Source organism: Macrotis lagotis, chromosome X (genome assembly GCF_037893015.1).
Source record: "Macrotis lagotis isolate mMagLag1 chromosome X, bilby.v1.9.chrom.fasta, whole genome shotgun sequence".
NCBI classification, from domain to species: Eukaryota; Metazoa; Chordata; class Mammalia; order Peramelemorphia; family Peramelidae; genus Macrotis; species Macrotis lagotis.
Window position 1 is genome coordinate 353,457,994 of NC_133666.1, and position 13,320 is coordinate 353,471,313.

General features: G+C 36.9%; 1 pseudogene; it reads right to left on the reverse strand.

Annotated features, from left to right (window-relative positions):
• Positions 1 to 2,248: 2,248 nt before the first annotated feature.
• The window catches only part of LOC141499109 (TBC1 domain family member 22B-like), a 78,657-nt pseudogene continuing 67,585 nt past the window's right edge, over positions 2,249 to 13,320 (reverse strand).

The window sequence follows — 13,320 nt, forward strand, 5'->3', positions numbered from 1 at the left end:
TCTGTTTTTTAAATTTCTTTCAAGGAATCTTATCTAATAGATTTTTCTTTTGGGAAGAGGGGCTTACTTAACTAGAACTAAGGTTAGAATTTAGCACTTGGAAGGAATGAAACATGGGAATGATCTAGTTGAGTCCCTCATTTGACATATGGGACAATTAGGATCCAGAGATATTAAGTGAACTTGTTAAAAGTCTCACTTCTGGCTTATTAGAGGAAAACTCAAGTTTGGAAATTGGACATACTTCTGATTTCCAATCTAGTCCTATCTTTCAAGGAGTCTTAAATTATTTCAATGTATTAGTTAACCATAGTGCATTTTCTACATTCAAATTTCAAATAGAAAAAAAATCTAAAACATTTATAATTTTAATTTTGTGGACACTACTCATTTTACTGATAGAGATTAAAATCTTTTGTATTTTAGGAGTAGTTTCATGAATTTTTTAAAAAAATATTTATTTTCATTTATATGCACATGCATATTTCCAAGTTACAAAATTTTTCTCCACCCTCCCTCCCTCCCCCCCTCCCCCTCAGTGAGGAATAGTCAGGTTAGCATTTTACATACCTATTTTGATAAACATGTTTACAAATTTGTAATTTTTGGCATGAGGAATTAGGATTAAGGGAAAGAGATGCATAACATAATTTTCATAAAGTATTAATCAGATTTAAAAGGGTTGTTTTGTGTGTGTGTGTGTGTGTGTGTGTGTGTGTTTGTGTGTGTATCTGTTTTGTTTTGTTTTTCTTCCTCTGGATGGGGATAATATGGTCCATAGCCAGTCAAATACAGTTGTCCTAGCTCTCTGGACTGATGAGAGGAGCTACTTCCATCAAAGTTGTTCATCTCATAATGTTGTTGATGTGTACATTGTTCTTTTGGCATGAATTCTTTAATAATATCATTATGCCATTGTTCTGGCAATGAGCATCTTTGAGTTTGTCTAGTATGTACTTCAAACAGTAAACATGTTGTCCATTTTTGAGAAGACATAGAATCATCTCCACCAAATTGCTAATACTCAATTGGCATTTCATTTGCTCTTCTCAACATTTATAAGCAAGGGAGAATAAGTATCAGTGCATTTATTTTGTAATGAGATAAAAATGAGATTTATGGAGGTAAAATGACTTAGCCAAGACCACACAACTAATGAATACTGCAGTGGGAAAATCACAGACTCTAGAGCTAGAGGAACTGTATTCAAATCCTATTTCTCATAATACTTTTGTGACTTTGAGAAAGTCACCAGATTTTCCTTGGTGTCAATTTTCTCATTTCTAACAGGAGGGGGTGAGACTTTGCCCTGAAGATCCCTTCCTATTCTTGATCCCTAGTCCTTTTATTTTTTTTAAGTTTTTGCAAGTCAAATGGAGTTAAGTGGCTTGGCCAAGGCCATACAGCCAGGTAATTTTAAGTGTCTGAGGTAGGATTTGAACTCAGGTGTTCCTGACTCCAGGGTGGTGCTCTATCTACTGTGCCACCTAGCTGTCCCCTCCAGTCCTTTTCTAAAGCTGAAATCTTCTTTTCTAATTTTCTGATTTCCTTGTAAACTATATGGATTGGGTTATATTTACTCGGTAGGGGAGGGAAAATTTAAAAAAAAGTAGTGGATTCACTGGATTTGCAGTTGAAAGATCTAGGTTCAAATCTTTGTTCTGCCATTTGTTATTTTAGTCTTTTTCTTTACATATTTGAAAATATATAGTCTTTCTTGCCTACAATTTCCTTATCTTTGGAAGAGGTGAACAGGAGTGGGATTAAATTAAAGGTTTTAATCTGAGTATGAATTTATTTAAGAGTACATATTTTTCCCTTTAATAACACAAGGCATTGTTACCTGTGGTCAGATCAAGCTGTTTCTGAAGAGCACTGGACTCAGAGTAAGGTAACAAGAGACAACTAGGCATAGCAGGGTCATAATCAGACACATTCCTGGAGGCTTCACCTTATTTTGTTACTTCTTCTCTGCGGAGGAGACAATCTTGCATTCTCCTTTCTTCCCTCTCCTAGAAGTGAGCCCATCTACACAGAAAGGAAAACTGACGTCCCAAAGACACACATCCAGAGACATGGAGTGGTATACAGGTACAGAGAAAGTAAAGACCTAGGCTGATATGAGCTTTTTACAGTAGGAGTGGTTCCTTGCTTGTGGTTTAAGGGCTCAAACAATTGCCACAGTGATTAGATATTCATCAGTGATGGGGAACTCTAGGTCTCTGCATGGCTGCAGAACGTATAGACACTAATGATTGGGAACATCAGCAATCATGTATTTCAGTCTGTATGCTTCTGCCAGGAGGTCAATCTCTTCATTTCCCCAACATGTCGTAAGCAGATTTTGCAACAACATTGAGGAGACCCTGAAAATCCTCCTCATCCAAGATCTCCTTTCACTACTTTACCAAGAAGTCAGCACACATAGAGATGGAAATGAGAAAATCCTTCTGGTTCAGACTGGTAGGTATCCTACAGTTGAATGGTGTATGGGAGGGGCAGCTCCCTTATGAGCAGATTATTCATCTAGAGAAAGGCAAACTAGATACTCAACTTCATACCTCCTGAAGCGATTGAGTACTTTTCATCAGTCTGACTGACAGGTTCTTCCAGTGCTTGAACTTTCTTCTGGATCCCTGACTGGGCAAAGGTGTAGTAGTTATCCTGTATCCCAGCCAGCACCAAAAGCTTTTTGCAACTTACCTTGAGACAAATTTGTCCCATCAAAGTTCTCCACATCCTCTTCCACATAGTCTGAGAAGAATACAACAAAGAATGGACTGACCAAGTCATTAATTCCCTGCATGTAGCCACTGACAGAGTGTCGGATGGCCCAAATGAACAGAATTCTTCTTTTGTTTTTTTAAGATTTTTCAAGGCAATGAGGTTAAGTGGCTTGCCCAAGGCCACACAGCTGGGTTATTATTAAGTGTCTGAGGTCGGATTTGAACCCAGGTACTCCTGACTCCAAGGCCGGTGCTCTATTCACTGCGCCACCGAGCTGCCCCTGAACAGAATTCTTTCAAAGATCTCTTAAACAAGTGGCTGCTGGAAAAATGGTATGAGAGGATTCATCCTTGGAATGTCAATGTGTATCTGTCCATAGGTATCCTGGTGATGCTCTTCATTTCTGGAATGATAATGCTGCTCAATGAAACCAAAGCCCTCCCATTTCCACTGTAAAGTCATCTTCCTCCTCTCAGTGTTGGCTGGGAGATTATCTGGACAGGAGCCTCCAGGTGACAAGTAAAATGGTCAAACCTCCCTGGATCTCCTGACCTGCTACATTTCCTCAATTCCTCTGTGTTGTGGCTAGAGAGAAGCTGCTAACATTTCTCTAAATGTGTTTTTTCTTCAACAATCATTGGAGGAGTCCCCCAAGGATTCTGATCTGAGATCTAGGCAACAAAGGGAATGATGGGTCAGAGTGGAAGTGCTGCTTATGAAGAGGGATCTTTAAGCATCTGCCACTTTATTGTGAGCCGAGGATCCAGGGGTGATGCTGGGGTCTGTATACAGACTGGATGCTCCCTGGAAACTTGATACTCCTCTTCCAAAACTGTTTGCTGTTATCTCCAGCCCTGACTCTGACTGGGGAGCAGGGTACAGGCAGGGTCAGGGGAAGGGGAGCTGCCAAAGAGACACCCCCAGGACCCCTCCAGTGAAGGAGGAGCAAGGCTGCTTCCCTCCCTGCAGTCGGTCACCCGCTCCAAGAGTACATATTTTGATAATCATGCTAAAATAAAGTTATTTATAGCTATAACTAAATTACAGTGTTTATTTTATTCTGGATTTAAGAACTATAACAAGCATTTCAATAATATAGAATATGAAAAAAAGATGAAACTGCAGATATAAATGTTTTCTTTTTAATCCTACCTATTTTTTCTTATGATTTTAAAAAGCATTATACTGTGTAGAGATTCTGTGGGGTTCACCAGATGGCCAATTCATGTATTCATGTCACTAAAAAAGACTAAGATCCCCTGAACTAGACGATCTCTCTAAGTTTCTTTCTAGTTCTAAATTCTGTGATTTTTATTGTTTCTGCTTTCTGTGTCAATCTGTCACTTTTGTCTCTTAGTCTGTCTCTCCTTACTGTGACATATTTCCCTCTTAGGCTGTGAAAATTCTGAATAGCACTAAATTTTTAAGGAGATAGTAGCAAACAGCTACAAGTCTCAAAGGATTTCATGATCTAGGAGAAACTCCATGTGTCAATGCATCTTATATCTGAATGACATCTCCTGTATTCCTCCTCATACCACCTTGGAAGAGTTCACAGTAGACATTAAAATTCACCATGTCAATATTAGTTCCTTGAGGGCAGAGACTGCTTCATTTTTGCCTTTATATCCCCAACACCCTGATTCATGGTTGGCATCTGATAAATGCTGAATTGGACTTAATTGAACTGAATTGAATTTCCTTATCAGTATTCACAGTGCTATTCATTATTGCACTCACCATCTATGTTGTCATAAGCTATCAAGTAACTCAACATTTACTTTGCAAACCTTAAAATGCTATATACATAGTAACAATGATGATGAGACCATTTTTTTCATTTATCTCATCCAACCACTTCCACAATTTTTTTTTTGCAAGGCTTAAGTGGCTTGCCCAAGACCACACAACTAAGTAATTATTAAGTGTCTGAGGTCAAATTTGAACTCAGGTCCTCTTGACTCCAGGGCTAGTGCTCTATCCACTGCGCCACCTAGCCACCCCCCTCCCCGACAAATGTTTTAAAAGGATAAAAAATACGGAGTTAAGTGAGATATTTAAACTCTGCTGAAACTAGGGAGACTTGGCCTGCAAATATGGTGCTACCCCAGAGGCTAGACTATTAGCATACATTTGCAAACACATATTAATGCTGAGGACAGAAAAGGGGAAACAAGTTTCATCTCAACTTATTGTCTTTTCCCTCTGCATCACAGAATCGCTCAGAGTATTTCACCTCTTTTCTTTCAGGAAAGGAAAATTAGAATGAAGAGTAACTTTATGGCAGATGCATGGGAAATGGTAGACTTCAGGCAGATCCTTAGGGACAATGTTTCAATCAGGGTAAACCCCAAGGCAAACAGTTTGCTTATTCTAATTTGTAGTAAGGACAGCATTAAAATGTACAGTGTTTTCAGGAACAAAACAAAATTATAGCCTGGCAATTTTCCCAGAAATAGAGGGGGATGGTGAGATATATTGAAGTCTGAATTTAAGCAATGGATCTATGTCATGTCAAGCAATCTACCTTGAGGTGTGGCTGTTTGGGGAGCTCTGGATTAGAATCATAGGAATGCTAGAAGGTGCTTCTTGACTCCAGCTACTTCTTAGGGGTCTCTGAGGCAGTTGTCATTTATATTTTAGGGCCCATCTCAGAATGTCTCTCCTACCCAAACTGTACAGAACAGTTTTTTGTTTAGGTTTTGTCATTGCTTCACCCTCAGAGGCAAAGAGGTGATACAGTCAGGTAAACCTGAAATCAGGAAGACCTGAATTCAAATTTGACCTTAATTATTAGCTGTATGGTCTTGGGCAAGTCATTTTAGCTCTATTTGCCTTAATTTCCTCCTTATAAAATGGGAATAACAATAAGACTTACCTCCTAGGATGACACATAGTAGGCCCTATAAAATGAAAGTATTATTACTAATTCACTGTGTGAGTACAGGCAATATAGTCTAATACTATGCAATAAGTATTTTCTAAGTACCTACTGTGAACAGGGTCACTGTAGCTATTTTATTTCTCATTCTTTTTCTAATATACACTCACACCCACCTACATATCTATTTACACACATATACATACACATATATATATATATGAAACAGTTTCTGCCCTCAAGGAGTTCTCTAGTTTTTGGTTTCTTCAATGAAGTCATTGAACTCAGTGATATCCAAGGGGTTTTCTAACACTAAGATTTTCTGATTTTCATTTAAGACTATTCTTTGGGGCTAGCCCTTGACAAAGTGGAGTCAATAGGAACTGTATAAACTGAGATCAAACACTTGCTGAACTTCCTTATAATTTCCTCTATAATTTATAATTTGTGTTTGGTCAATTAAAAAAAAAAAACTATCTCAGTGTTCCTGAAAGCTATAACAAGTCTCACCTTATTTTGAAAGTAGCCATATTCATTTACACACTTTAAAACACATTTGCCCAGTTTAGGTCACATTTGAATTGATTTCATTTCCAGTGAACATTCCACCTTCCTTTCAAATTCTAAGCTAAGAGTTCCAGCCTTGAATTATTTAATTGGCCAAAAATAAAAGTGAATTTATTAAATAAAATGTTTATGTTTTACCTCCTCGATAACTCAAAAGAATGGGCTAGCTTGAAGTTTTGGAAGAAAGCAGATCCATATACAAAGAACACAAAAGGAAAACTTCAAATTCTTGGAATAAGACTCATTTGCCATTATGATAATTAACCAAAAAGAGGTTTGTCATGAAACCCGATCATTGTTCCCAATAACTTGTTTAGTACTATCATAAACACACACTCAAGGAAATATCAGTTTGTCTGCATTCAAGGAGCTGTTGGAGCCACAGTTTAGAGAGTAAAATGCTAGCTTATAAGTCAAAGTCTACTTGTTTTGAATTTTGACAGTTGCTGTGTACTTATAGGCAAAAATGTTTTCATCTCAATGTGAAATCTTGTTTCACTGCTTAAATATCAGGTTAAAATGTCTAATACACAGGGCTGGCTATGGGGAACTTTTCTAAGTGAGCATATTTGTCTTTGTTATTCCCGTATCCGGATGAACTCTCTTTTTATCGTTTTTTGAATTTTACAATTATTTCCCCCAATCTTGCTTCCCTCCCCCACCCCTCACAGAAGGCAGTTTAATTGTCTTTACATTGTTTTCATGCTATACATTGATCAAAATTGAATGTATTGGAAGAAAAATCATATCCTTAAGGAAAAAATAAAATATAAAAGTAAAATTACATAATAAGATGACATTTTCTTTAGGATTTTCTCTATTTTGAGTTTTACAATTTTCCCCTATTGTCCTTCTCCCCCCCTCAAGGCAGTGTTTTAGTCTTTACATTGTTTCCATGGTATAAAATGATGTAAGTTGAATGTGTTAAGAGAGAAATCATATCCTTAAGGAAGAAAAATAAAGTATAAGAGATAGCAGAATTATATAATAAGATAACCTTTTTTCCTAAATTAAAGGTAATAGTCTTTGGTTTTTGTTCAAACTCCACAAATCTTTTTCTGGATACAGATGGTATTTTCCATCACAGATACCTCAAAATTGTCCCTGATTGCTTCACTGATGGATTGAGCAAGTCTATCAAGGTTGGTCATCATCTCCATGTTGCTGTTAGGGTGTACAATGTTTTTTTGGTACTGCTTATCTTACTCAGCATCAGTTAATGGAAATCCTTCCAGGCAGGATGAACTGTCTTTTAAACACCTTTTTTTATTTTTTGCAATGCAATGGAGTTAAGTGACTTGCCCAAGGTCACATAGCTAGGTAATTATTAAGTGTCTGAGGCCAGATTTGAACTCAGGTCTTCCTGGCTTCAGGACCAGTGCTCTATCTACTATTACCACCTAGCTGTCCCTTCTTGTAAGGACTTCTAAGGTTTTTGTAGCTAGTAGACCTTCTGTCCTCCAAACTGATGGTGTTCATCATTCAGCTGCTTTCAGTTAATCAACTTAGAATCCTGTCTCTCTAGTTCAACTGGTCTAGAGAAGATGACATTCAATTTCTTTCTTGGGGGAACCAAGTTTCAAACTTGACTCTAGATGGATAAATTTCTGAGGTTGATTTTTTAAAATTAAAACACACACATATTCTTAATTCTTCTTTTGGGCACAATTCAAAAACTTCATAGCTCAAGAGTTAGACTTGGGGCAGAGTGAGGGGAGGTAGAAGACACCATAAGGACCTTTCTTTCTTTCAGGGTTCAAACAAGTGTCTGTCTTTAAGTCTTCTTAGACTTAAAGTGCATGAATAAGTAGTGTGTTTCATATATTCCCCTATATTTTGATTTCTCACTTCAGAACTAAATGATGGTGTTCAGTATGCTCCTCCTTATTCTCATCTCTCATTTTGATTATCCATCCTCCTCCTATATCCCAGTGGGAAACTGGACCAAGCTATGATCTCTTCTTTGGTTGCATAAAAGAAAGAGAGAACTTGCAGCATGCATTTCTATAGGGAACATTAAGAAGGCTTCTATTTAAGTTTTTCTTTGACACCTCATCATTATGTTTGACACCCCGAATTCTTAAAGGCTATGACAGTAGAAGAAGAACTCTAACTTTTCTACTGAAGTGGAAAGTCTTTAAGTATGGAAAAGTGTTTCTGTTTCCCACTGTTACCTACTTTGAAAAAAAGGCTCATCACAATGAGATTGGTTATGAGGTGATGAATGTTTCTGGCCATAGCACCTAATAGAACATGTAGGAATTAAGGCCTGCATCAGTGAAGGAAGTATTCTTACCAAAAGAATTATGGAGTTTTTAAAATAAAATTTAAAGTAATACAAATCTATGTTTTATGTCTTTACTGTTGTTTATACAAAGAAATATATATTCATCATAGGAATTCTCTACTATTTTGGAGAATGTCCAATTCATAATACAAGTTGAAGAGGAATTCTGTGTCAACATAAAGGATCTTTAGATATTCTTATTTCAGCCAATCAGACTTCTTAAGAGTTCTTATTAAGAATCTATTATGTGATGAGCATGGTGCTACGTGCTGGGCATCCAAAGAAAGGTAAATAACAGTCCCTGTCCTTAAGGAACCCATAATCTAATGGGGGAGATAGTGAGCAAATAAAGACGTACACATAAACTGCGTACAGCAGTGGTGTCAAAATCAAATAGAAAGTAATGTCTGCAACCCTTATTGAGTTGGGAAGCCACTGTTAAAGATTATTTATGTAGTACTACATTATTAATTATTTTGTGAAAAAATTTCTAATTATAGTTTAATCTGAAAGGCAAGCTGGGGATTTCCAAGCTGCTCCTAGAAAGAGGGATTGGGGCAAGTTATGAAGGACTTGGAATGCCAAACAAAAGATTATATATATCTAATCCTGGAAGTGATAGGATAGTCACTGGAATTTATTGAGAAGGCAGGGTTAAGAAATTTATTTTAGCAATTGAATTGGAGCAACTCAAGCAGGAAGAGATTTGTGAAAAATTGAGATTGCAAGCATTAAGGATTGGGAGGATAATAGTGCCTTTAACTTCAATAAGGAAGTTTAAAAGGAGAGGGGATTTTTGAAAAAAAATAAGGAGTTAAGTTTTAGACAGGTTTGATTTCAAAATTTCTACTAAAACCCTTTTCAATCTATTTGAAATGGAGTTATAGATGAGGGAATAGAGGTAGAACAGAGATAAAGACTGGAGAGGTGGATTTGAGAATCATCAGCATTGAGATGATACATAAATCCATAGAAGATCATGAGATCACTAGATAAAATAGTGTAGAGGGAGAAGTGGAAGTGATCACCCCACACTTAGTGGAGGTGATCTGGATGAGGATGCAACAAAGAGGACGGTAGAGGAGTGGTTGGATAGGTATGAGGAGACCGAAGAGAGGTTAGTGTCCTAAAAGCCTACAGAGAAGAGATTATCGAGAAGAGGGTGATTTTGTAGTGTCACAGGCCTCAGAAAGGTCAAGGAGAATGAGAATTGAACAAATGCCATTGGATTTGAAAATTAAGAGAATAATACTGGAGAGAGCAATTTCAGTTGGAATTGACGAGGCTTCCAACCTCCTTAAGAAGGGAATAAGAAAAAGTGAAGTGGAAACATTAGATACAGCCTCCTCCAGGAGTTTGACCACAAAGATATAGGATGATAGTTAGTGATAAAGATCAAGTGAGAATTTCAGAAATAAGGGGTTAGGTATGGAGGACATTGCTATGTTTTCATGCAGCAGTCAGTAAACAGGGAGAGATGAAAATAACAAAATAAGGGGATTACAGAAGGGCAATCCTTTGGTGAAAGCTAAGATGGAATGGTACTGTTTGTGCGTGTGTAGTGGTTTGCTTTGGTAAGGAGTAAGGCCACATCTTTTTTTCTTTTAAATTTTTTTATTTAGTATTTTATTTTCCCTAAGTTAGTTGTAAAAATAATTTTAATATCCATTTAAAAAAATTTTAATTTCCAATTCTCTCCCTTTTTCTTTCCCCATCTCACCCCTCCCTCACCATTGAGATAGCAAGAAGTTTGATATAGATCATAAATATGTATTCATGTAAAATATTTCCATAATAGCCATGGTGTAAAAGAAATCATGGACTCCCCAAAAAAGGAAGCTCAAAACAAAAAAAGTTTAAAAAAGTATGCTTCAATCTGTATTCAGACCCCATCAGTTCTTTCTCTGGGGATGGATAACATTCTTTATCATAAGTCCTTTAGAGTTGTCTTGGATTCAGTATTGCAAAGAAAAGTTGTCTTTCATAACTTTTTACCCCTTTTGCTTTGTACACATTACATTTAATTTTGCATTCACTCATCTAAGTCTCTCCAGGTTTTTCTGAGAGAGTCCTGCTCATCATTTCTTATAGCATCATCATATTCTATCATAATCACAATACCACAGTTTGCTGAACCATTCCCGACTGATTGCCATCCCTTCAATTTCCATTTTCTTGTAGATTCACCTCTTTATGTGAGACAGGAGTGAAAGAGGACAAAAGTAACTGGGTAATATGAGAGGAGGAAGGGGGAGAAGAAAGAGCTCTTAGTGAATAGTTTTATTTTAAATTATGAACAAAGGTTCTTGAATGCGAGAGGGTAAAGGGAAAAGAAACCATGAGAGAAGAGAGATAAAAACGTGGAAAATGTGGAGAATGGGGCAGTGAACTGATAAGAACTGATGAAGAAGAATTGCTCAGCATCATTGAGGGCCCATTTGAGATTGTGTATCATGTCTGTGATGCATCTAATCTTTCTAGAGAACAATTCCCCAAAGAGAGTGCATGCCCCTATTCTACCAGTTATGATATATGCAGAATTATTTAAGAAATTATTACACTAATCTTACATCTGAACATTTGGACTTTGAAATCTATATTGATAGAATCTAGCATGTTTAGAGAGTCTGTCAGGGAATGGCCCTAAATTTAAGGATATTCAGTTAAAATTTGAACTACTGTAGAGGAAATGAAATGAAACTATTTATATAACAAAAGTTTAATATTGAATAAATATTTTGTGAGGATCATTCCTGAGCAAAATTGACTTCTGGGTGTCAATAATGAGGCAAACCTTGCAATGTATAGGAGGCTTAGCCCAAAGCATGCAACATCTTTCCCAAATGTGCTCTTTTCCAATACCACATTCCCATTCCTTGTTCCTTTTTGCTCCTCTTGTTATCTGATTTATGGGCTCACATCTGAGCCTTTTTAGTCTCCTCAATGATGAGAACTCCCTTACAAGTCCTTTTGGTTTATTTCTGGTACTCTTCAGTGTAAGCCTGCCACCCAGCTACTCTGCATGTTGCCCATATATGCTCTGGGATTTGCATGAGGGGACTTTGAGGGGACTCAACTTGTAAGTCTAAAAAATACATTTCTTCTTTTGAACCCAGCAGCGTCGATGTTAGTTCCTCCATACTCATTCTGATTCTTTGCTATCATTTTCATCACCATTTTCCCTGCTGTGGAGAAGAAAGTTGGAGATGGGGGCTGGGGTGTGATGATAGTCATTTATATACTGGACAAAAGAACCCTACACAGAGGAAGAGGCTCTCTTAGAAATCCAGAGAAATCTCTCTGAAGCCAAATTGGTTCCCAAGACAAAGCTCTTGTCTTCATTCAGCTTTCACACAAAGGATATAGGTAAATACATAAAAAATTCATTCACAAAGGTTTCTAAACATGATCTATCAAGTAGACTGAGTTCTAAATAGTATAGGGGATAAGATAGGAACTGGGCTTTCAGCTCTATGCTTTAATTTGCTGGACTATGGTTGGTACTCAAGTTGTTAGTGACAAGTTAGCCCTATATTTGTCCTTCCACCATGGTGAGCTTACCACAGATCTCACTGGTTCCATCTAACAAGTACTCAACCACTTGAGGGAAGTGATTGAAGTAGGACTTAGTGGTTAAGATTGATTATGCACCAAGGACCTCATGTGCCATAGTTGACTCTTGGCTAGCTGGTAGATCTAAAAAGGCCTGGGGAGATTTTAAGCTCAACACATAAAAAAATACTCAAAAGGGCAAATATCATCAATTTTGGAAATTCTACCCTACTTATATATTTCTGCTTCAATTCCTTCACCGAAATACCAAAGTTTTACAGAACATGGTTTGGGAAATATTGAATTAGACAAAGTCAGGGAATGTAGTCATAGGCACATCATTTAATTTAGTCACCATCTGGTAAGTAGTTTTTCTTACTTTCCCTGACTACATGACTAAAGTATTTATCAGACACTTAATTGGAGGATCATTCATTAAAAAGTAAAAAAAATACTTCTGATACTTCAAAATCTATTAAAAATCTTTTGTTAGGTCAAAGCTAGTGGCAATTCTCTGATCAAATTTTCTATCTATTCATAATAGATGATTTTTAAAAAATCTTTTTGAAAACACAAGTATTAGATTATAGTTTAGACTGAATTGAGAACCTTAGATATTAAATTTTAAAAAATATTAAAATATAATGTGTCATAGCCTACTTAAGTTGGTCAGTGGGAGAAGACTGTGTTTTATTATCAGCAATACCTCATGCACAAGAAGTAGTATACAAGACGTCCAATGGGAAATAAATGTATAACTGGAAAAAGAGGTGGGCTAGTCATGCAGAAAGATGGAGGAATAATAAATGGACTGTCATGGTGCTGCTTTGGTAGCCATTATATGTTACCACTCTGGGAGGCCTCCTGGGGATGGAGTGGTTCTTTTTGGGAAGATTTATGGAAAGTACATGGATAAAAATCACAGATTGGGGAAAGCAGGGGTGGGTTGTATTCTATACTGCTGGAAGAAAGATCTGCATGTGTGGGTTCACAGATCCACTGAAATGTTGATGGTTTTGCATGTGATTAGATTTACATGATAGTACTCTGAAATGTACAGTCATGTTCATTGCTGTTCTTCAAAGTATTTTCTTTATTTCCTCTTAACAATTCCCCCACCACCTCTGTGAGGTAGATTGCTGACAATTTTATGATGGAAGAGTTGGATGTTAGGGGTAATGGTACCTAATCAATCTGTCTATGAAATGGAACTTCTCAGTAGGCTTCATTAACATCATGGAGAGATTTTAATAGATTCTGTTCATTTCTGAAAGTAAGTAGCTTGTGAAATGATTGGAATGAGAAA